Source organism: Carassius auratus, unplaced genomic scaffold (assembly GCF_003368295.1).
Source record: "Carassius auratus strain Wakin unplaced genomic scaffold, ASM336829v1 scaf_tig00027261, whole genome shotgun sequence".
Taxonomy (NCBI): Eukaryota; Metazoa; Chordata; class Actinopteri; order Cypriniformes; family Cyprinidae; genus Carassius; species Carassius auratus.
Window position 1 is genome coordinate 1 of NW_020525579.1, and position 24,350 is coordinate 24,350.

Here is a 24,350-nt window from a genome sequence, read left to right on the forward strand (position 1 = left end):
ACACTTGTGCTGGTTGCCAAGGAGCTGCGGTGGTCACGTGACCAGTGGTCATTGTGAGGTGGGAGGCTGGGAGGCCGCATGATGATGCCTCCTTCATCACAATCATCTGCATCATAATCCGAATCTTCATCCGGAGGGATTAGCTCCGCCTCCTCTTCCTGAACAGTGTGAGAATAGGTGAAGCCACTGCTGAAGGGCGGGCGAGCATGATAGGCTGAGGGTATGATGATGGGCAGGGCAGGGGCAGAGGCATACGGTCGTTTGCATAAGGATCCTCCTCTGAGGAATCATCGCTGGTGCGGATTCCGCTTGTACGCTGTCCGTCAGAGTGACCGTGCTCGCTGGGGTTAGGAGAGTCTTTAAACGCCATCTTCGTCCACTCCCAGGCCTTCATCCACCTCATCTTCCTCACCTCTGGCTCCTCCTGCTGTGAGCCTCCGGACCCTCCCAGCGAGCTTTCGATGTTACGCACACACTCGTCGATCTCATCGAAGTTAAGTGAGGTGAGGAACTGCTGCGCAGCCTTGCAGGCCTCCTCTTCTAGCCTGCGCAGCTCCTGATCACGCAGCCATGCAGACGATGCAGCGACTGTGTGGTTAGACTCTGCTCCTGAGCCTCTTTTTGTCGCCGCAGGCCTTCAATTTCACGTTCCAAACGCAAGATCTCCTCCACCTGTGATGCCTGGTTTGTCTCTCCCTCGAACTCCTCATCAAAACACCTGCTCCACCAGTGACTTCTCTGCCATAGAGAAAGGTTCAGGGTTCTCAGGCGGGCCGTTCTGAAGTGGGCTACTCTCTGGTATATACTGTCTGGTGGGCACTCTCGGTCAAGAAATTTAGAATCTGCTCATTTTTATTTTTTTCCTCTAATCTTCGTGCTTCCTCTGCCTGTGTTGAACAGAGAGAAAAGACAGCATTACCCAACTTTCTACATAAACAGACTATCGCTTGTATGTCACATGCATGTTGCACTGAAACCAAAAAGTAATTTAAATGAAAATTAACCAATTTTTTATCCAAATTAACCAATAAATAATCATGTCAAACAAGATTCTTTTAATCAGTTTTTTTGTATTGTTTCTCCGCAGATAGACTGATAAACAGTTGTTTCACTAACTGCTTGTGCTAGGAGCTCCAACTCCATGCGCTGTCTCTCTTGGAAAAAAAAAAAAACATCACAAGAAAATCAGAAACTAAGAAACAAACAATATATACCCATAAACGTAGATAATCAGGCCATTTAACTGCCTACCTCTCTAGCGCCTCCTGCTCTTCTCTTCGTTTCTTCTCTTCTTCTTCTTCTCTCTTTCTCTTCTCCTCTAAAAGTGAATGTAGAGCCGTCGTGCCCTTTGCCCTCTGAGTCTCTTCTGCAGGGTCACGGTGGCCAGCGGCATCATCTGGAAACGCCGCCGGCAATACATTGCGCGGTAGTTTTTCTGAATGACACAAATGCACTGCAACAACCGCCTGTATTGCGTCCTATAACCAGCAGAGAGCAGAAACAGAGGGAGTACATGAGAGATGGCACTAACTGGAAGTGAGTGTGTGGAATAAACGTGTAAGCAGTGTTGGGGAAGATACTTTTAAAAGTAATGCATTACTCCCTAAATTCAGTTACTTGGTTACTTTATTTCTGGAAAGTAATGCGTTACGTTACTTTTGCGTTTCATTTGCGTTACTTTTTAAATATGAGCAGGGCTTGATTGTTTTTTTAATATAAGAAGTTCTATTTATAACAAATGTAAAAGCCCTTTTATAACAAAAGTGTAATGAATAAACCAACACAATGAAGGAAAAGTAAATTCAGGTTCAACACTCTTCAGCAATTAATAAAAAATAAAAAAAAATGTAAAAAAAAAACAGTGAAGCACAACTGATAGTTTATCAAAGTAATTTGTGCTTATTAGTACGGATGAACTGGATCATAAAGGTCAGCAGCAAAGACATTAGTTAACAAAATGGGATTAGATACATTTGTTTATTTAACATATTTAATTTATTGCAGTTTGCGTCATATTCTGAGTTTGGCATTTCACTGTTTGTAATTCATTTTGCTCACACAATGCCTCTGTTTTTCCAATTTTCTCCCAATAGTGGGGACAGGAGACTTGTCAGTCAATAAAATGGGAAAACAAAGTAACTGCCGTTACTTTTTTGAAAAAAGTAACTCAGATACTTTTTTGTAAATTAAAAAATAATGCGTTACTTTACTGGTTACTTGAAAAAGTAATCTGATTACATAACTCACGTTACTTGTAATGCGTTAACCCCAACAATGTGTGTAAGTGTGTTTACCGTGCTCTGTAGCCCAGTATATGAGCTTGAATAATTGAAGCCGCTTTGAGCACTTCTGTTTCTCTTTGTTTCTCTAACCGCAGCTCCAAACTTTCTCTCATAAACACCTAAAACAACCGATATATAGGCATCATTCACACCAGAAAACCAATAAATTAAGTTTAGATGTACAGGAATGTATCTCTCAAACTGTTTTACTTGAACAAAACCTATTCTATTCAGCATTCTGGGTAGCTGGTGCATTCAAAAAAAGTTTAAAGACATTTTTTTCAAGTTAGAATTTATACAAATGTAAAAGGGAGAAAGTGATCTCAGGACCAAGATCACCACTTATTTATTATTTTAGTCACCTTCTGCCTTCAATAGCTTATTTAAAATATATATATTCAAATAAAAATATTCAGTGTCTATAATACAACTTCATGCACAATACATTGGAACACTATATGCAATGCTGCTAAACCTGTCTTATTCAACTGTATTGTGAAAATTATAAACTATTTAATGCCAGCTACCCACAAAGATACACATTGTTGCTCACTTTGGTTTTTCCCAGCTGCCATTCAGCACTGCTGCTGTCATAGAGCTGCAGAAGAAGGAGGCACCGCCCCTTTGGGTCATCTGACATAACCAAACCCCTCATCAACACATAGTACCTGACAAATAAAAAATAAAATGGTGATTAAATTGTCCTGCAAAAGAGTCTAAACACAAGACTTTAAGTGAGTGAATACTGTGAATCTATTGATTTCAATAGAAATAGAAAAATGTGAAATGGTGCAAAATGTGTCCAAAAATTTAGGCTTGTTAGGATTGAAAAAAAGGATAATGACTTAACTATGCCAAAAGTGGTATTGTAAAGACTTATATAAACTTGAATAAAATCTCTGTGTATTTTCCCAAAAAAAGGAAACCAGAATGAAAAAAGTTTCAGAACAAATTACATTTTTTAGCAGAAAATATGTGAGTTTGTTGTGTTTGGGGGACAAACCTGGCACAGAAATCCTTGAACGTTCTCCGAACCGGAAACCCAGAACGCCTGATTTTAACAGTCTCCAACATCCCAGAATATCTCAGCTGGTTGAGGACTACAGACTGCTCAAACTGATTGGGCATCTGCAAAAGAAAGACAGAAACATTGTAACAATTTACATTTCTACAGTTTCTTCACCCTTCTAAAAAAATCTAAATTAGCTGAATTTATTCTGCTGTCAAATATAGATTGGCTGAGCTTTGAGTGGATTCATTCTTCAAACACACTTAATAGGACATCACCACCCCCTCTCCTCCTGACCTTTGACCCTGTGTGGGGGTGAGGTCGGAAATGGGGCACTATGATCCCCACTTCTAAATGTCATCTCTGTGGAAGGAGGAATGAAACCAGAATGAAAGTGAGATGAGGAGATGAGTGGTGAATGAGAGCTGTGAGCCTAAGGTCAATACCAACACACACACACACACACACACACACAATCATTCATTATAGTCAGAGGCACATTAACATACTGATACATGCAGCACAAGTCAGAGAAAGCAGACAGGATCAATGTCAGAGTGCTTCATGGTGGGAGGGACAACATGTCTCTTTAATCGTCTCCCAGAAAAACAAATACTACTAAATATAAAACATATTAAAGGATATTTCAACCCAAAATGACAATTCTATCTTCATTTACTCATGTTGTTCCAAACCGGATTCTCTATTTTTTGTCTTAGAAGCACAAAAGCAGTTATTCTGAAAAATGTGTCAGTGTTTTTGTGCAAACAGTGAAAGTCACGGGGGTCCAATGTTGTTTGGACCCCAATGTCTTTCACTGTATCCCTAAAACTATCCCTTTAAGAAAACAAACCATCAGAATAGTGCAAACAGTTTTCATAAATCTCCTCTTTAATAAGCATCTTCATTACTCAACAGGGAAACAGATATCTGACCACTCATATAATTGAAGACTATGTCACAGTCAAATGGATATTCAAACATCTGGAAAAACTCTAAGCATCTGTCTAAACATCACTACATCAATTCTGTTTTTCAACAACTGGCTGACAGTTTAGTTTAATGATAAATGAAAGCTTACTGTACAGTAATGTGTCCTTTCTCATCCTGTGACCGTCAGCAGCTTTGAGCGACTATATGTTCTCAACGAGCCAGTGATCAACTGGTCAGCTCGCACACACACACACACACACACACACACACACATACACACACACACCCAACCTCTCCGCTCTCATTCACACACTGCTGGTTGCCTTGGAGATCAGACCCATGCTGGGCTAATTTGTGTTCAAAGGGGGAAGGGGACATTGGAGAGAAAATGCATTGTGGGTAGAAAAGGGGCAGAAGCCACCCCAGCTGTTTACATTCAAATAAAGTGGGGGAACAGCGGAGAGAGAGATAGACATAGACATACAACTAAAATATAATTGACAGAAAGCCAGACTTATAAAGAGATATCATAAATAATTGTAAATTAGTTAATAAACAAAACATTGTATATTTATATTATAAATGATTATAATAATCCTTTTTTTAATGAAGAACTATTTTAATAAGAATTGAATATTAAATACATCGCTAAAAATTTAAAACAGATAAATTGATAGATGCTATACATGATAGACATAATTTAAAAAAATTATAAATTTTTAGCTTATATTTTATCTATATTTTTATTTACTATAAGTCAAGTTTATTTGAAAAGAAAAAAGGGAAACAATAATAAGTCAAAAAAATTATCACGTGTCTGTTTGATTTCTCTTAAATTATTTCAGTTTTTAACTATTATAATTATTACTCTCTTATTATTATTTTGTTTACCAGAGGTGCTTTTTATATATATAATTTAAATAATGTATACATAGTAAATATAAATTTGAGATATAGTATATACTTCTGACTTCTGCATGAGGCTGAATTTGCAAATTGATTTACTTCGGCATAGATTAGTTTATGCATGATCTGAAAGCAAAAGTAGAATGGAACAGAATTGATGCGTCCCATTAACACCACTGCACTGACCTCAAACAAGTCCACAAAGAGAATCTAACATACACAAAACACACATCTGCTGTAGAGTTAATAGGCAGCCTGCTGAATGGCCTCGAGTCCAATGCAGTCTGAATAGAAAAGTGTGCAGAGCATGTGTCTGTGTCTCTCAAAGGAGACTTAAATCTTCACATCGAGTAAATGATGTAATATCCTTATGTCGCTACTGAAAATGGAGAGATATACAGCCACACACATGATGACCATCTGATAGTGTGCGGGTCTATTTGATATGTTGTAGATGTCTGCACTGGAACCTGTCCCATAAATTTGAGCCGACTGGCATTCTCAAAATAAACGAAACCACTCAAAACTGGATATCACCATTAATTCCACCCTGAACATAATACAAAGTTACACAAACTGACACACAACCTGCTTCTTGGGTTAAGAAGCAGACATTTAATGTTCATTCATTTGTGTGTGAGACACATACCTTGCTATTGTTGGGTTTAATGCAGCGTACAAAGAATGGATTGGAGGTACTAAGGGTAGACATCAGGGAGTGCAATGAATTCTGGGTAAACAGAAATAAATAATCTGTTACAAAATGTTAAAATGTTTTATACCTAATACACTTCATCTACTAAATAATACCTTTAGTAGGTTTATTATTTTATTATAACTGAAAGATGGACAGACAATACTCTAATAGTTTTTGAATTTTCTTTAGATAAACAGACTTGTTAAACTTTTTAAATAAATGTTTTGAAATTTCTGCAGAAATAAGAGTAAAAATATATTCAGTCAAATATCTTTTTACCTTCACTTACATTTAAATTTAGTTACTGTTTACCTATTCTAAAGCATTGTGGGAGTTGTAGTTTCTTACCTTAAACTGGGAAGCTAACAGTAGGTCTGCGATACTTTGAGCCGCACTTGACTGTGTCCTGTCCAGTCCAGGTGTTCACTCGCTCAAAAAGATCATACACAAAATCCAACCTGAGCATGGAACAGGAGCATGTGAACAAATGACCTCACAGAGAACAATCACACAACTACATACATACAGTACATACACACACACACACCTGCTCTCTTGGAGTAAGTTGAGAATATCATCTCTGAAAGTGTCTCTGTTCTTCTCCAGGATTCCTCTGACATCATACACAACCTGGAGACAAAAAGCAGGATATTAATCTGAGACATGACACCTGTAAAGCGGATGTTCACCACAGGTAACATTCTCTATTATATACACCATAACACATGATATATCCAGCACACTACAGGTGAAGAGACTACAATTTATCTTTCTTTTTCCAAATGAAACTTTGCCGTACAAATAATGTTTTTTATAATATAAATGTTTTGAAATATCCAAATTATGCACTTATCTTATTAAAAATGCAAAAGTTATCATTTCATAACTACATTTATTGTATGTATTAATGTATATTAATATGATCAACAACTTAGTGGCTGTAATTAAAAAAGTCTATTTAAATTAAAAGTCTATTTAATCATATATTTAATAAAACACTGCTTATGTTAATAAATAATAATGCCTCTTGACTCTTAAGAAATACAAAAAAACTATGCACATTAAAATGACAAGCTATATTACTTTATAAGCAGCATCTGTACCTGTACCTGCATATTATGAAATATGATCTAATATGAAACACTATTATGAAACTTGATATCTGAGTATAATGTCACTGGTTGTTGAAAGATGCTTACAAATGCTAATTTACTCATATATAAATCATAAAAAAGTAAAAAAAATAAAAAAATAAAAAAGGGGGTGTTGTACCTCTCCTGCATAATGCTTGATTCCAAACTGGTGAACTGCAACACGAGGCTTAACATAGAACTGATTCCTCTAATAAGATGGAGAGATATATAGATTAGTGATTACACAGCAGTTCCAATATTCAGGGTGATTTTATGCCCGATATTCAAATCTGTGTTGGGTTAAAAGTTTGCTTTGGCTCTTTGGTTACATTCTTGCTTACAGCTCTTATTCATGTAAACCTGCTGCCCTTCAGAAAAATGATGATGTCTGTGTATGACCTACAGCATGCTGGCTATGGAGTTTCTCCAACAACGTGCCGTCAGTGCCTTTAGGAAAATGGCTCTCCTCATTCATGAGAGCGAGCAAACCCAACTTCTGCAGAGAAATCACACGCACAGACAGACTCAGATACATAGCGTCAGAATGTAGACAGTGTTTAATTCTAAATGGGTCTGTGTTCGTGTTTTTACCTTCTCTATGAGATCAAGGCACTCTCCGTTGTCCATCCAGTTGACATCATCCCAGACCAGCCCTTCTCTATGAACACAAACAAACACGGAGAAATAAATGGCAGAGAATTAGATGTTTGCCGTGTGCCTTGGTTGCCTTCGAAGTGAGTTTTGCTGTCGGTGAAGTGTTCAAATTTGTAATGACCTTACTTACTTGTTGTACTCAAGTTGTTCTAGAGAGAAAATGTGCTTGTTGAAATACTCCTGAAGCTTCTCGTTTGCATAGTTAATGTTAAACTGCTCAAACCGGTTCACCTGAGAAGAAGAAGAAAAACATCAAGCAGAAAGAATAGAATAACACTCGTCATGACCAGCAGGTTCAAAACTCATCATAATGGCTCTCACCTCAAAGTTCTCAAATCCGAAGATGTCCAGGATTCCGATGGATCGGAAGTCTTCACTGCCATTGATACGGTTGTTCAATTTACGAATGATCCAAGTAAAGCACTGAGAGTACAGAGCCATCGCCATAGAGTCCCGCGAGTCCACTGCCTGATACACACACAGGCATATTTGTGTTATTATTCTGACAACAAAGAATAAAGCTTTACTTTACTTAAATATACTTAATTAAGGTTTACATTTGATTAATCTGGGGGGAAATATATATATATATAAGGTTTCAGTCTTCCACTTCCACTTCAGTCAATTTCAGTCTTCCACTTACTTGTTTTGTGTGTGTGTGTGTGTGTGTGTGTCAAAAGCTCTGTAGTTATGTTTAATTATAAATGTTATATATTTATTCAAATATGAATTAAATAAAGCAAACACATCTTGTGATGGGATGTTTGTGAGACCTTATACAGATGTTGTCCTCTCTATGCATACAGTGATAAAAAGGTGGAGTGAGAAAGGTGAAATGTTTATTAACAGAATGCAGTTACACGTGAAGTCCTCTAGAGGGAGAGAGAGTTTCTAGACATGTTTTTGTTGAGTACAGAATAATTCTGATGATATCTGTGCTGTTTCCAAAAGTTTTCCAAAATTATGGAATGTTTCCGGAAATTTACCATACGTTTTCCACCGATTTGTAACCCTGATTTTCAAGTGTGACTTGACTGTTGGTATCATGTATTATCTTGCTGATTTTCTCAATCTCATACTATTTATTTACTCATTCTCTCAGTGATTTTCTTACACTTAGCAGTAATACGCTGGTACTGAATTGAAAAGTGTTTGTAAATATTGTGTTAAGAAGTTAAGTTGTGGTGTTTGATAGGAAACAAACATGTTACACCCGTTACCTGCTCTACAGTGAGAGGTGTGCTGATCTCTTCTCCTCTGAGGATCATGGATCTGTGGGTCAAAACTTCAGCCAACTGGGCACAATCCAACCCCAAAAGATCTGCAGCTTTACTGAGAGCTAAACATACACATATTTAGCATTTACATATTAATATAAATGTAATGCAGTTCATACCAGCAATCTATACTAATAAATCATAAGTTCAACAATCAGGTCAAAGAAAAACAGAGCGGAGAGTGGAGGAGCGCTTACCTGATTTAGAGCAGACCTGTGCTCCACCTGCTGTTAAAAACTCAATGTTTCCCACATGCAGGATTCCTGACAGGAGCCTCAACACCTCCTTGATGTTCTCTTCTCCAAACTGCATTGTCCTCAGAGCATTCTAACACACAAAACACAGTCAACCAGCATTAAAACACAAGACAACAGTATTAATACATTTATACACTTGTTCAAAAGTTTGAGGTCAATACAATTTTATTAAAGAAATTTATACTTTTAGTAAAGACTTTCAGGGAGCTACAAAAATGTATATTTCAAAGAAATGCTGTTTCTTTGAACTTTGATTCATTAAATAATCCTTAAAAAATAGAGAAAGTAGAAAGTATCCTGAGAAAATAGTAAAAATGTAAATGGTACTTAATAGTAACCATACAGTGATGTTGTGACTGTCTTACCAGCACTTCCTGAAAAGTTTCTGTGTCATTAATGGCTTTGTCCTTCACACATCCAGACAGACCCAGATAGTGAAAGCTCTCCGGAGGGCAAAGGGAGAATGACTCTGTGAGAAAATGAGTGAGAACGACAAACACAGATCTTAAACAAACTGATACTGTGTAACAAACAGCACTGATTCCCTGTGATACTATAACCTCCTGACCTCTGTCTCATCTGACCGTGACAGAACCAAAGGTGCACAGTTTTGCACACAAAAAGAATAGCAAAGTCATCGATCACAATTTGGACTTGCAAAGCTAATTTATGTATTAGTGTTTAACCAAGGTTGCTGTATTAATCTATAGTAACTAAAACCATAAAAAAATAATTACTTGAAATTAAATATTGTTAACTGAAATAACATAAAATATAATCGTAACCTTTTTCTATTTCAGCTAACTGCAAAATCCAAATACTATAGCACTGCCTCAGTGATACTAAAATAAAACTGGTGTCAACAAAACATAAATTAATTTGTTCAGATATATACCCCTCTGTTCTGCGCTGGTTCCGGCCAGCAGAGCGTAGAATATGTGATAATTTCTTTCCCCAGGATTTTGACGCACAACGCGATTCTGAGAGAAACACAGACAATAAGAGTCAAACAAAGACATGATCAGTGACCCACATAAATGACACAGACGCCCGGACACAATCATACATGCAAAAGTTTCATGAATATAAGAAACTCACCTTTTCTAAAAGGTCTGTTTGTTGAAAAAAATGAAGTCAAGGCAAATGCAAGAAAGAGACACTATCACAGCACAGGTAATGAAATAAAGCTAAAGACGTGAACTAACAGTTGACACATCCAAACAACACATCCAACAATCCAAACAGAGGATACAGTCTGTGATTCTTCCTCCCTGGATGTTTCCGTGCTGGCTGAAATGAAGCTGGATGAATTTCCCAAAGCGACTGGAGTTGTTATTATGAACTGTTTTAGCATTTCCAAAGGCCTCCATTATTGGACTACAGAGACAGAGAGACAGATGCATTCATGCATATGAGTGAGCACACTGTTTATATGGAGTGTTTTGAGTTATTTAATATATGTACAAACCTGCTCTCCAGAATTGCCTCCTCTACATGAGATGATGCTCTCTTTGCAGTTGAGAGCGCCACACTTTGCTGACTCATTGCAGACAGAAAGCGCAGAATCATCTTCGTGCTCTCAGTTTTACCTGCTCCACTCTCCCCACTGACACACACAAAGAAAATATCAGTGCTGGTTGATGAATATTAGCTGAAAGTTGTAATGAGCTGATGTCGCCAGCAGAGGGCTGTTACATTCTGGCTCTTATTCAAGGAGCCTTTCGAGATAATTTCAAGCCTTACTGGCCCAATAATGAACTAACACATTGTTCAAGCAATAAATATTCCATATACAAATACATAAAATTACTGTTCAAGAAGTTTACTGTTCTTTTTTTTCTAAGAAATTAATAGGGCATATTAAATTGACCCAAACGTGAGAGTAAGGACTTAAATTGTTACAAAAAATGTATCAGAGTATCCCAAAAAAAAAAAAAAGCATCACGATTTCCACAAAAATATTAAGCAGCACAACTGTTTTTAACATTGACAACATTAAGAAATATTTATTGAGAAGCAAATCATCATATTAGAATGATTTCTGAAGGATCATGTAAAGACTGGAGTAATGGCTGCTGATAATTCAACTTTGCCATCAGAGGAATAAATCGCATTTTAAAATATATTACAACAGAAAAATGTTATCTTAAATTGTTTTATTATTCAATTAAATAAATGCAGCCTTGTTGAGCACAACAGACTTGTTTTATAAATTGCTGTGGGACAGACCAAAATAAATAAATCATTTAAGGGGAATAGAGACATTTAAAGTGTGTAAAATTTGATATTTTTCATTCTAGGTTAATTATAAATGATTAAATATTATAGTTTATCTCATAGTTTTAACAACAGAGAAAGAGATTTGTGCCTTATGGAAATGTCACAGGACATGTACCATATTATAGAAAAGTAAAGATATCACTGAAAAATTGTTGTTCCTAAATATACAATTATTTTTTGCCTGTGCAAAGTTACTTTCAGTGTTGTGTTTGTGTCCTACTGCTTGCCCTTTTCATAAGGCAAGGCTTGTTTGTGCTTGCTGTGGTTTCATCCTGCAGGTCTGGGAGTTAGGAAGTATTAGATTTCCATTGAAATTCTGTTGAAGTTTGTAAAAATCGCAAAAGAAAGCATTCTCACATTGTGTGTAGATACAGCTGTAGTTAAGAAGTACACTTCGGTTTCTAGCTCGATTTTTGTGCAGTAATAGAAAAGCCTGTCTCATTTTGGTAGTCCTATCAATGTCGCATGTTTGCTGAGTCTGTACATGCTCAGGGCTTTTCTTAGTCTAGGCTTGGCCACAGCGGTCAGGTATTCTGCCAATTTGTATTGGCTCTCTCTCACTAAAGCCAATGAGAAATCTGCAGTGCAAAGATCAAAAACAGCAGTCTGCCACCTTTAACCTATGCATGCTTGTGTAATGACACACACCTTAGCAAGAGGTCAGACTTCAGAGTTAAAGTCACGGCAGAAAACTATATAGTCAGACTGTCTGATAATTAAAAGAAAATTAGAGAGTCGAAAATGAAAAAAAAAAAAAGAGCGGTTGAAATGAAGCCTGCAGGAACCACTGGTTAGTTAAATGCATAACGGTGTGCAATGCAATACAGAAACATACCTGATGAGCACACACTGGTTGTTGGAGCGCTTCCACAGTGATCTGTAGCACTCGTTAGCAATGGCATAGATGTGAGGAGGGATTTCGCCCAGGTGATGTCGACTGTATTGTTCTATGGCTGTGGCATCATACAGATCTGACAGACTCTGATAAGGGTTTACTGCTGCTAAAATAGAGCCGATATATGTCTGCAAACAGATAGGAAAAGAATAGTAAAAATAAAAACTTAATAACCATGAGCATGCGCACATGTCCGTGTGTGCTTTGGTATCTCCTGACCAACTTTTCTAACCACTGATGCAAATAGATTGGATTGGTTGTTGAGATCTGGATCTGTTGATTTGAATGTCAAATAAGTGCAAATTGACATTTAACGGTCAAATGTTCAGGGTTTAGGACACACTCCTGTAATTCTCTTACCATATCGTATGCATGATCATGAATACATGAATGGCTGAAGATGAAATTTGAATTTACATGATATAAAACAAGATGTAAAAAACATATATTTTCAGTTCATTCTAAGGATACTTAAAATAAATAATTCATTTAAAAAAATGTCATTTCAAACGTGCATGACTTTCTTCTCGGGAACATAAAAGAAAATATTTTCAAAAATCTCTGTCTTTTTGTCCATACAATAAAAATCAATGGGATCCAATGTTGTTTTGGACTCTACTGATGTTCATTATAAACAAAAACATTCAAATTATCTTCTTCTGTGTTTTACAGAAGAAAGAAACATTAAAGATTGATTAAATCTTTCATCACTTGCGGTTTCATCACTTGCTGATGTCTCAATTGAATATAGTGTGTGTCAAAATCAAATTTCTCCTAAAGAATCAATAAAGGATGATAGTTTATATGAATTTTTGCATGTCTTGTTTATGAGATTTGTTCAGTCAAATCATCGAGATTAATTTACACAGTAGGTTTTATAGCAATATTAATGTCAGACTGTAATTCAGCGAGAAACAGCTGGAAACAGAGACACAGTGAGTAAGAAGTTTTAAAGCAGACATTAAGCTGTCAGTTTGTGGTCCTCAGAAGGGGAAAGCCTTCTTATTGAGTCACAGGTGTTATCAGTTTGCTCAGAATGGGCTGGCGGGATTCCCTTCTTTTTTTAGAACAGGAAAAATGAAGTCATTCTTTGAGAAAAAAAAAAACCTTCCCATTTTAAAACCAAGGTGCACTGCTGTCTCAGAATCTAGGTGACAGCATCTATGCCTGGAATGGAATACTATTATACTCCTAACTACAAATACTGCACTTTATATACCATCTACTATTTAAAAAGCAGTATGTAAAACTGTATAAGAACAATATTTATTTCCAGTGTCTTTTTTTAGGGAAATGTGGTTATGTTGCACGATATTGCAGTGTTTAATTATAATACAATATATAATTTATTTGTGGACATCATGGTTTTTTAAAACTTTTTACACTTTGTCACTCACATTGAGATGACAGTAATTAGCAAATGACAACAAATCTAACAATTTAATCCACTTCCAATAGAAAAAATAAATGGAGTGCCAGTCAGCAATTAGTTTTTCTATACTAGAAGCCATTTAGCTTGGATCTACATCATAATACGGAATAAAAGATTATCAAGATTTCGGTTTCAATCTGAGTTTAATCTAACTATATATATGAGTCTGAGTCAAATTGATTGAGAAAATCACAGTAGGCATATTTTCTACTAAATACTACTTTGCCAAAAATAGCATGTATTGTGCTCAAATACTCCTGAAAAATAATGACTGTAACCCTTCCTGAAATCTCAGGTGGCCAGTAAAAGATTAATCTTTTCTTAATCAGTACATTTTGGTGTCCAGGACACTGTGTGTTTTTAAACATTTAGCTTAAATGTGTGGTATTAAATAAACAGTGCTCATAAATTGTATATGAAATTAAGAGTTATATAAATGAGATTTATATAATATACATTCTCATATGGAACGGAGGCTTGGACGTCATCTGTATCGCTCTGTTGTTGTTGGGCTCAATCCAATGGTGCTACTAAGACCTAAACAGTAAAGAACTCATAAAGCAGACTACAGTCACAGTACAGTAAGTTAAAATATGCAGAAAGCACATTTTATATGACGTTCCACATGCACAGACAGATTCAGTCATGAGATTGCAGTCTAGAGAGACAACCGAGAGTGACGGCTATGCATAGTGATCCATAATGAACTCAGACACATTACACACACACATCCTCTCAATGTTAAACTCAGTTGAAACATGATCCGGCCCAACTGAAGCAGAACTATTTCCTGCTACACGCTCACACTACAGCAAAAAAAGAGGGGCTGAAAAAGAAATAGAGAGGGAGCAATACTATGAAAAAGAGGTAAACCTCACATGCAAAAGACATTTTCTGGATCACCAGCCCCCTTGTGTGTGTGTGTGTGTGTTTTGATGTGGGAAGCTGGCCTAGTATTTTCTGTCCAAATGTAAGGCAAAAAAAGTCCACAGCTGTTTATAATCAGAGAGGGAGCAAGAGAGAGAGAAATGTCTTTGTGTTTTAAATGCTGTGGAATCGGATCTCAGCTAGACACACACATTCCACAAGACGACACACACACACACACACACACACACACACAATCTCAACCATACACTTTTAATTTCATCATGACTTATGTGTTTTTAATGGCATGGCGAATTTTACTGTTTATTTGTACTTAGTCTAATCACCTCTTGGAAATAGAAAAATAAACTTCTCTGTGATTTTGTGCATTAATTTTTTATATAACATTAAAGTTGCCTGAGAAATAGGCTGACATTTGACAGACCACCAAAAACTAACCACATACAAATAACACCCTAATTCGTCCTGATTGCTCCAATATGTCACCAATTAGCCAATCAGTTAGCAGACCTGGGACGGCTGCTCTAATTAGCCAATCAATTTATTAGATTTACAAACATGGATGGGTGGGGATTTTTTGTAATGCGATTTTATATGAGAACATTTTAATGATAAAGTGTGTCATTTGCGTCCCACTAGTTGCACTAAATGTAACTCTAAAATAAAGATTTAATTCAAAACATTTAACAATGGATATAAAAAATTAGCTAATAGTAGAACACAAGACGATGAAGAAAAATGTGTTTTCAATCTGTCACAGTGTTGGTGAATGCATTGGTTTATTGTGCAAAAATTTAAACGTGACACTTTTTGTGACAACAGTTTATGATTTTTAAACTGTTCTGTATAATGATCCTAATAAATTCTGAATTCAGATTTTATATAAAGAACGTGCACGTCTGTTTTTTAAGCTAGTCCTAACCGTAATACACACCTTTTTGGTATTACAGATTCACATTAAAACATAATTTAGTCCTTCTGGCCTTTTTTCTCAACTCCTAATAAGGTGTGGGAAAGGTCTTCAGTCATGTTGAAACAGGAGGTGTGTATTTTCTATAAGTGAGTAACTCTGACGTTACTGTGATAACCATCACATACCTGCAGACCAAAAACACTCGCATAGTTGACTGGTTATCTCACACTCAAACTGATCTAATCCAGCCTCACATGACAGACAGACAGACAAAGATAGAGAGAGAGTGGTGTGAATCACCACCTGGAATGACTGCTATTTCATTATTTTAGAATTCTCAATGACAGGTTATTACTATACTGTATAAGAGCATGGACATGTAAGGGTTATTATTATTATTATTATTATTATTATTATTATTATTATTAGGTTGTGTGAAAAAAATAGCCTTTTTATCATAATGTTTGACCAATTAACATATCTTTACAAATCAATGACAGGACATATAGTACATCATAATATCAGACTGTAAAACCAGTGTATTGAAAATATCAAGGAACAATTCAGCACTAAATGAAAATTCTCATCATTTACTCATCCTAATTTTATTTTAAACCCAAATTCTATTTTTCTTCTTTTGTGCATATATTTTTTGAATATAATGAATTAAAATTAAATGAGGGATTGGGCTGTCAAGTGCTAGAGTGGCAAATATGAACCATACAAGTATTATAAAAATAGTCTTGTATGCTATATAGACTTCATACGATAGTCATACGATATGATCAAGATCATGTTCGATTTGTGAACAAATCATTCTTTTGTATCAGATATGTACAATGAATCATTGATCTAGTTCTGCAATAATTAATTGTAGTTTTATGGAGCATTTGTGTCCTTTTGAAGCATGATAGACCCAGACCTTATTCACTTCCGTTATATTGAAAAGAGTGACCAGGAAATTTATATGTTATTCATTTTTGTGCTCCACAGAAGAAAAATACAACTACTGAGCAGTGTAGACAGATGTTAACCTGACAGATGTTAAGTCCCCCTGAGTCCATACACAAACAATCATTATGTATTAATTGGACTTGAATTCAGAGTGGTGATCTTGTTTAGAGAGTCAGCAGTAGCATGTTAACTCTGTTCCTTAGAGTCTGGAAATCTGGAACTGGACTAAGTGCTTTTGGCACAGACCACATCCCGACAGTGCATACACACACACACACACACACACACCTAACACAGCTGAACCATCCCCAAAGAAGAACACAGTACACTGTTGTAAGGAAATGCTCAAAGAGGCAGTATAAAGAAAGAAAAGAGTGAAAGGGAGAGAGACATGTAATTAAACAAATATATTTTACTTTGACACATTAACAACCAGAAAGCCGTCTAGCCACCTGCACAACAACCTTGTATCCTTGTTAAATGCATCTTTTACCACAACTGAAACATTCACACACACACACACACACACACACACAAATGCACACTCAATAAACAACAGACTATAATATACGGAGTATGTGTGTGTGGATGGCTGTGTTTGTGTTTGTGTGCTCACATATATGCTCTTCTGTGTGTAGCGGAGCTGTAGGTTGTGTAGAATGGCCCCATCGTGCAGGTCCAGTAGGGTTGCCATGTCTTCGACCCCATTGATACTGCTGCTGTGCATGGGGTAAACCCTCTGCCTGCTCACGGCATTCTGTTTGTAGGTGTACACCTGAACAAAACACACATTTGCAACACATATTAACAGTACGTTTGTCTTTTGTTCACAGTATTTATGTTTTCATAAGAGAAACAAAAAAGGAGAGCAATATACAAAGGAAGTAAAACAAAAATGTAAAACATCCATCGATTGCGTAACTGCCACAGACCAATTGAAACTTAAAGGTGTTTAGGAGCCAAACGAACTCCCCCAGAAAGTTTGCTTGGGGGAGTTGCTTTGAAATGTCAAAATGAACTTTGTTTTGGCCTGATTGTTCGAAATGAAGTCATATCAGTTCGCTCTTCGATTTCGTTTGAAGTATATCAAGGCCTTTAAGATATGTTTTTTTTCTACATGATATATTAAGGGTTTTTCAATTGTTTTAGAATAAAATTATGATACTATTCATATTTTAACATGAAACTAAAAGTTTTCAATTTGAGTGTTTTCAGCTTGTTTATTTTCATATAAAAATACGGCATGCAGTTGCATCAAACAATGGTATCAACATCATTCAATGTAAACTGTTATAATCATAATTAATAATCACAATTTGGAGGGAATAATTGATTATTATACTGCATTCATCCACGATGGCACAACAACTGAATTCATATACAACTTCCCAGCCAACCAATTTAATAGATAGCTGTACAAGTTTCAAGACTCTCATATCATAGTCACATTCTCGAGGAATGAACAGTCGCTGAAGTAATCACGAACAATAGTCTTTAATAATCCATTGAAAACGGAGAACAAGGAGCCCATTCAACAAGGAGACCAACAAATACAAACAGAATGGACTTGGGTTTTTAAACTCAGCATAACGGGGAACTAAGGAGACACACCTGGAATCAAATTAACCATCAAACTAATCAGACTGGGGAGAAACTGGGACATGGAGCACAACAAAACAGTCCAGGGGCGTGACAAATATCTTCTATCTTCTTTTCTCCTGCTGAAAAAAGCAGCTTAAACTAGCCTAAAATGGTTTGTTGGCCTCAGCTGGTCACCTAGTCTGCGCAAGCAGGTCTGTTTGCTGGTTTTAGACTCCTTTCAACAGGTCAGACCTAGAACACCAACTTGCTGATGAGCTAAACCAGCTGAGCACCATTTTTTGATCAAGCTGGGCACTTATTTAAATCAGTTAAGACCAGCAAACCATCTCAGACTGGTTTAAGCAGTTATTTCAGCAATATATTCAATATTTAATGTGCATTTATTTTATTTTAGGGGAAGTCGTGGCCTAATGGTTAGAGGGTTGGACTCCCAATCGAAGGGTTGTGGGTTCTAGTCTCGGGCCGGACGGAATTGTGGGTGGGGGGAGTGCATGTACAGTTCTCTCTCCACCTTCAATACCATGACTTAGGTGCCCTTGAGCAAGGCATCGAACCCCCAACTGCTCCCCGGGCGCCGCAGCATAAATGGCTGCCCACTGCTCCGGGTGTGTGTTCACAGTGTGTGTGTGTTCACTGCTCTGTGTGTGTGTGCACTTCGGATGGGTTAAATGGGCAGAGCACAAATTCTGAGTATGGGTCACCATACTTGGCTGAATGTCACATCACTTAGTCACTTATTAATTAATTTTTTTCCTGGTAAGTCCAGCTAACTGATTATTATAACAAAGTTATAATATTTGTTTAGCATGTGGTTATTAATGCTGTTTTTATTAAAACAATACAACTAAAACCAATGCTTAAAACACTGAAATGCACAGACTAAACAGAAGGTGTTTATTGCTTTATTAAGCTATGTAGATTCTGATCTCAACTTGGAGGTAACAGATGGGCCACTGATGGTCCTATAAACCAGAAACAAAAGCCAGAAACACAAGCAAGTTGTGTGTGTTTTAATATACATGTGGGAAGATGAGAAACAGACTAAAAAACACATTAAAACACAAACACAGACAGTGCTCAGCTAAGAAACAGGCTTAACTGAGTTTCTGGTCATCTTTGTGTACCTGATGGGCTCCATGACGACAAGCAGCCTGCTGGTCTTTTCTAAACAGGCGTGTACACAGAGAAGTGTGTGTTTGTGTAAAATGAGAGCATGACACCTGTTCAGCAGTGTGTTTTTTATCTAAGGTGCACAGAGCAGATGTTAAGCCATTGTTCCTGTGTAATGCATACACCCCCACCCCCACTTACCTGTCCATAGTCGGTGTTAAAGACCACCACTCCACCAGAACATGAGTCCACGGTACTGGGGACATAACGATCCTCCACCAAGAGCCATACACGACAACCCTATCAAACACACAAATGTTGGTTAGCAAAATGCTTGAACAATAGCAGAAACACAACAACTGTTTGCAAAACCATGCATTAGATGGAATTGTGGATCTTGAAATGAAATGAGAAATTATGAAAGGATCTTTTTAACAGCATTCTGTGATACAGAAAAATCCCTAACAAATAGCAGAAACAATCAAATAGACAACTTTTGAGTTAAAATATGCTTTATTTTTAATTATAGATCTTAACATCTTGGTATTTGTAGTTTTAGATCTCTGGTTTTAGTCTCACATGGGTCTCCAAAAGACCTCCAAATAAATCTTTGAGCAATATCTTTTTTTGGAAGGCTCTCCTCATTAAGACCAATAATTACCAATAACTGTACCTTGTTATAGCAAATTCCTCCCTCTCTCTCATATGCCACACACACACACACTAAAAGTGTACATGCTGATGGAAGAAACACATGGTGATCTGAACAGGCCTGACTGGCTGTGAGGCCCCAATGAAGCAGACACATCTGAACTTTAACTCCATTCCACACTTACACGCGCACACACACACACACACACATACACTGCAGCACTGTGTTCAGAACTTCAGTCTATTGCTACACTGCGTTATGGGTATAGTAGTTGTATATACTACTAGTTCAAATGTACTAAATATATATTTTACCACTAAATTCTCCACATTGAAACCATCAGACTGAAAGTATAAATCAAATACAACATGAACACAACAAAATGATTATGTCTGACCACAGTACAAACAACAACTTTTAACATGCAAGTTTTAAATTTAGACTGTGAAAAACTCACTGAAAGCCTTGTGAATATCAATAAATACTCTTAAAAACGTTAATTTGGATTATTAAATCTTTCAAATTCATCATTGTTAACCTGTCATCCTCTCTCAACTTCTAATGCAGGCAGTGGTATAAACTCAACAGTCCTTTATAGTTTAGAAGAACGGAAACACACACACACACACACACACACACACACACACAGACACAGAACTGCTGAATGATCAGACTAAACTGCAACAGAACAGCTGTGCAGCTGGACACACACAGTTGAACATTTTCTCCAAACCCAGCATAATATCCAGAAACAACTATAAGTAACTTAACCATTCTAAGACTGATTCCACCGGAAAGAGTGTCAAAACAACACGGTTTTGAGCAATACTGACTCAACTACTGGCAAGAGTTTAGGACAGGAGAGTTTTTTTTTGGCTTGTATTTTCTATGGCCTTCAGTTTACATGTTATTTGACAAAGAGCACTTGGCAAGATTTGGAATTATTTCAATGCAACACAGGAAATACAATTTGCCTTTTTGTCCGATTAACTGATCAAATTAATCAACAGATTGAGTGGTTAAATGAGCTGTTTGCTGGAGCCCAAGTGTAAAGATTATTCTAATAGAAATCCACAGTTTACTCAAACCTGAAAGGCCACAGTAATCACAGAAACACTTTTGTTTGGTAAGACAAAGACAAAGGTCTGTAGAGGAAATAGACAATTTAAGTTATTTTCTCTCTGATTACTTTCATGTGCACATCTTCATGGTTTCTAACAGACTATGCACATATGCAGGCTTTTCGCTAACCTACCACTTGTTTGCTAAAGTTAGTAGCTACAAAAAACAAATACAGACAAACTGAGAAAGACAGAACAGAAAAAAAATAGGACAAGGCTAGTTTCATAAATTTGCCACTAGGTTAAAACTGTGTCTTATATGAACTAGTTTAACCAACTAGCAGTTAGGCAAGGAGTAAGAAGTCTTATTTTGCAGATTCAAGTTAGACCAAGCTACAGTACATTTTTATGTAACCAACTTTTAACTAGTCTATGCAGCTCAGCCACAGGAAGTGATTTTATCAATGATGTGCTCATGTCAAATGCCAAAAAGAAAAAAAAAAGAAATACACTTATAGAGGAAATGAAACTTTTAAAGGTTACAATATGAATAATTTTGCATGAAGCATTTTGATTATTAACAGTCAATGTTTACTGTCTCAAGAGAAATCAACTCTGTACTGGATTTGCTCTTGTCTCAAATGACTTTAAATCCTCAACACTCAAAGTCAGCCCCATCAAGTTAGCGCATCTCTAACCTAAACAAACAGGAAGCTGTTTTCCTCGCTAAACCAAATTTATCTCAGGAATTCAGGACTTCTAATCCAATTCACCATCTCTGCAGTAAACCAGGATGCTTCCCAACATTTCATCTCCACATGATTGGTTAATGTGTAATGCATCTCTAGAGATAGTTTAGAAATGAATGTTAAGAAACTTTTGAATTGGTCAATGTTTTTTTTTTTTTTTTGTATGTGTGGAGAACAAAAATGCCCCTCGAAGATTGCTAAACCTTACAAATCCTCACTTTGGGGACATCCAGGAGTGCGTGGTGGTTGAGGCACTGAACTTGAGTGTGTGTGTGTGTGTGTTTTTCATGGACAGAAGCATATTTTGAGTTAAGCAGCTTTGACCTCGTCTCGTGTTTATCTGCAAATATTAGAAGATTACAACTGTAATCAGTTTATGATTTTAACACTCCCATGCTCACACTTCACAGTTAAAAATACTCCAGTCATATTTAATTCAGAAACATCTTGAGTCAAATTTATTGCTTAGATGTAGACCTTTTGAAATGACACAAGAACCTAAATGTTATGTAAACGCTTCAGTCCAACTGTTGTGAGGTTAAACCAACAGATCTAAAATTATATTTCAATACCCATGGTGTTATTTGACTACACAAAACCCTCACTGTAACTCACTAAGAGAGAAGAGCAAAGAAACATTGACAGAAAAGAAAAAAAAGAAAGTCTATGGTCAGTAAGATTCTTTTTTTTTTTTTCGTTTTTGAAAGACATCTCTGATGCTCACCAACCCTCTATTTATTTTCTCAAAAATACAATAAAAACAGTAATAGTGTGAAACACTATTTACAATTTAAAATATCTGTTTTTTTATTTTAATATATTTTCAAACAGAATACTATTTGAATTTATTTCTGTAATGTCAAAGCTGAATTTTCAGAACCCATTTAGTTTTAAGCGTCACATGATCCTTTACAAATTATTCTAATATGCTTATATGGTGCTCATGAAATATTTAAAACAGTTGTGCTGCTTAACTTTTTTTGTGCAAACCATGAAAGCCTAATTTTTTTTTATAATAATTCTTTGAATAATAGAAAGTCTTTATGATCAATTCAATGCTGAATAAAAATATTACTATCTTTCAGAAAAACAAACAAACAAAAAAATCTTCCAGACCCCAAACTTTTGAATGGTACTGCACATGTCTGCCAGGTTTTCTGGCCAATATTCACTTCCTGTGCTAGAACAGACGACTCAAGGGAATCACAGATTTAAACAGGTACCAAGAATCCAACTAAAACAACACATGCACATAACTGATGCACAAAGACACCCAAATCAAACATCACTGACCCTTCCTAATTTTGTTTCATGTTCCGATGAAAGAAAAACCTCACTTTGAAGTTAAAAAGTGTAGTGTGTGCATGCATGTCCTTGTATTGTGAATCTAAACTAAATCTTAAAATAAAATCAGAGTTTTGGAGGGCGAGCAGGCTGGGCGGAGTAAAGGGTGAAACAGACCAGAGTTACTCTGTAATCTCTGCTGCTTACGGAGCATGTTTAGAGCTTACCACACATGCACACACTCTTCTCCACTGCTCTTTCTCTGTCCCCGTTTCTTTCTCTCATTTTGCTGCAGGAAGTGAGGGATCAGATATCGTTTGGGTCAACACGAAGGCAGGCCTGTGATGAAGGGCATTCCTGCATACTTCCAACCCAAAGACCTAAACTTCAGTTCTCTCACATGCTGGGCTTGATGTTCAGACAGTTCATTCTCCTAAACTTATAACCAAACTTCTTTCACCAAGCAACCCCCCTCAAACACACTCATATACACTGCATTGCAGCCTGACCTACTTTTCTCTTTCTCTGCAGAATGAAAAATGTGTGTTTATACTTCATGACGAGAGTGAACGCGGGAGAGAGCTGTATAAATTCACACAGAACAAAGACCATTTTCGTGCATGCATGCATTTGTATGCAGGTGTACTTTGTACCTGGTCACAGTTTAGACCCTTACGAAAGGAAAATATATTTACCAATATATTTCTTAAAATATATTGTTATATTGTAATATATTATTTTCCCTTTTTATTGTCTAATATTTTATATATTTGAATACATTTAATAATATATTGATGATACATACATTAAATTATATATTGCAAAATATACAAATGATTGCCGCTTTCAATATATCGCAATATATTGGAAAAAATAAATATATATAAGAATATATGCCTAATATATTACATGATATTCTCCAATATACTGCAATATATTTTTGTTTCATAAGGGGAAGCCTCATAGTTTGTAATTGTTATGAATCATAAAAGGAAGTCCTCTTGTTTTCTTCCCCTTTGTTTGGCGTTTATAATGCTTTAGTCATTCAGGAACAAATTAAACATTTAGTTTTGCGTGTTAATTGACATGACTCAACATTAAAAGAATATTTAGCCTAAAAAGGAAATTTGTCATCATGTACTCATCCTCATTCTAACTTCTAACTATTTCTTCTATAAACCACAAAAGGGACATTTGGGAGAATGACCTGGGAAATGCTTTCCATGCAATTACAATAAATTGGGAACTGAAGTTTTCAAGATTGAAAGTGTGTGACAGTCCATTTGACTTGTCGAGAAGATGTGCATAATATTTCAAACCTTGAATAGAGATCTCCTTGAAAGAAGAAATGGCTATTTGCAAAATAACAGTTCTTTTCAGTT

General features: G+C 36.3%; 1 pseudogene; it reads right to left on the minus strand.

Annotated features, from left to right (window-relative positions):
- Positions 1 to 10: 10 nt before the first annotated feature.
- The window catches only part of LOC113079171 (unconventional myosin-X-like), a 28,464-nt pseudogene continuing 4,124 nt past the window's right edge, over positions 11 to 24,350 (minus strand).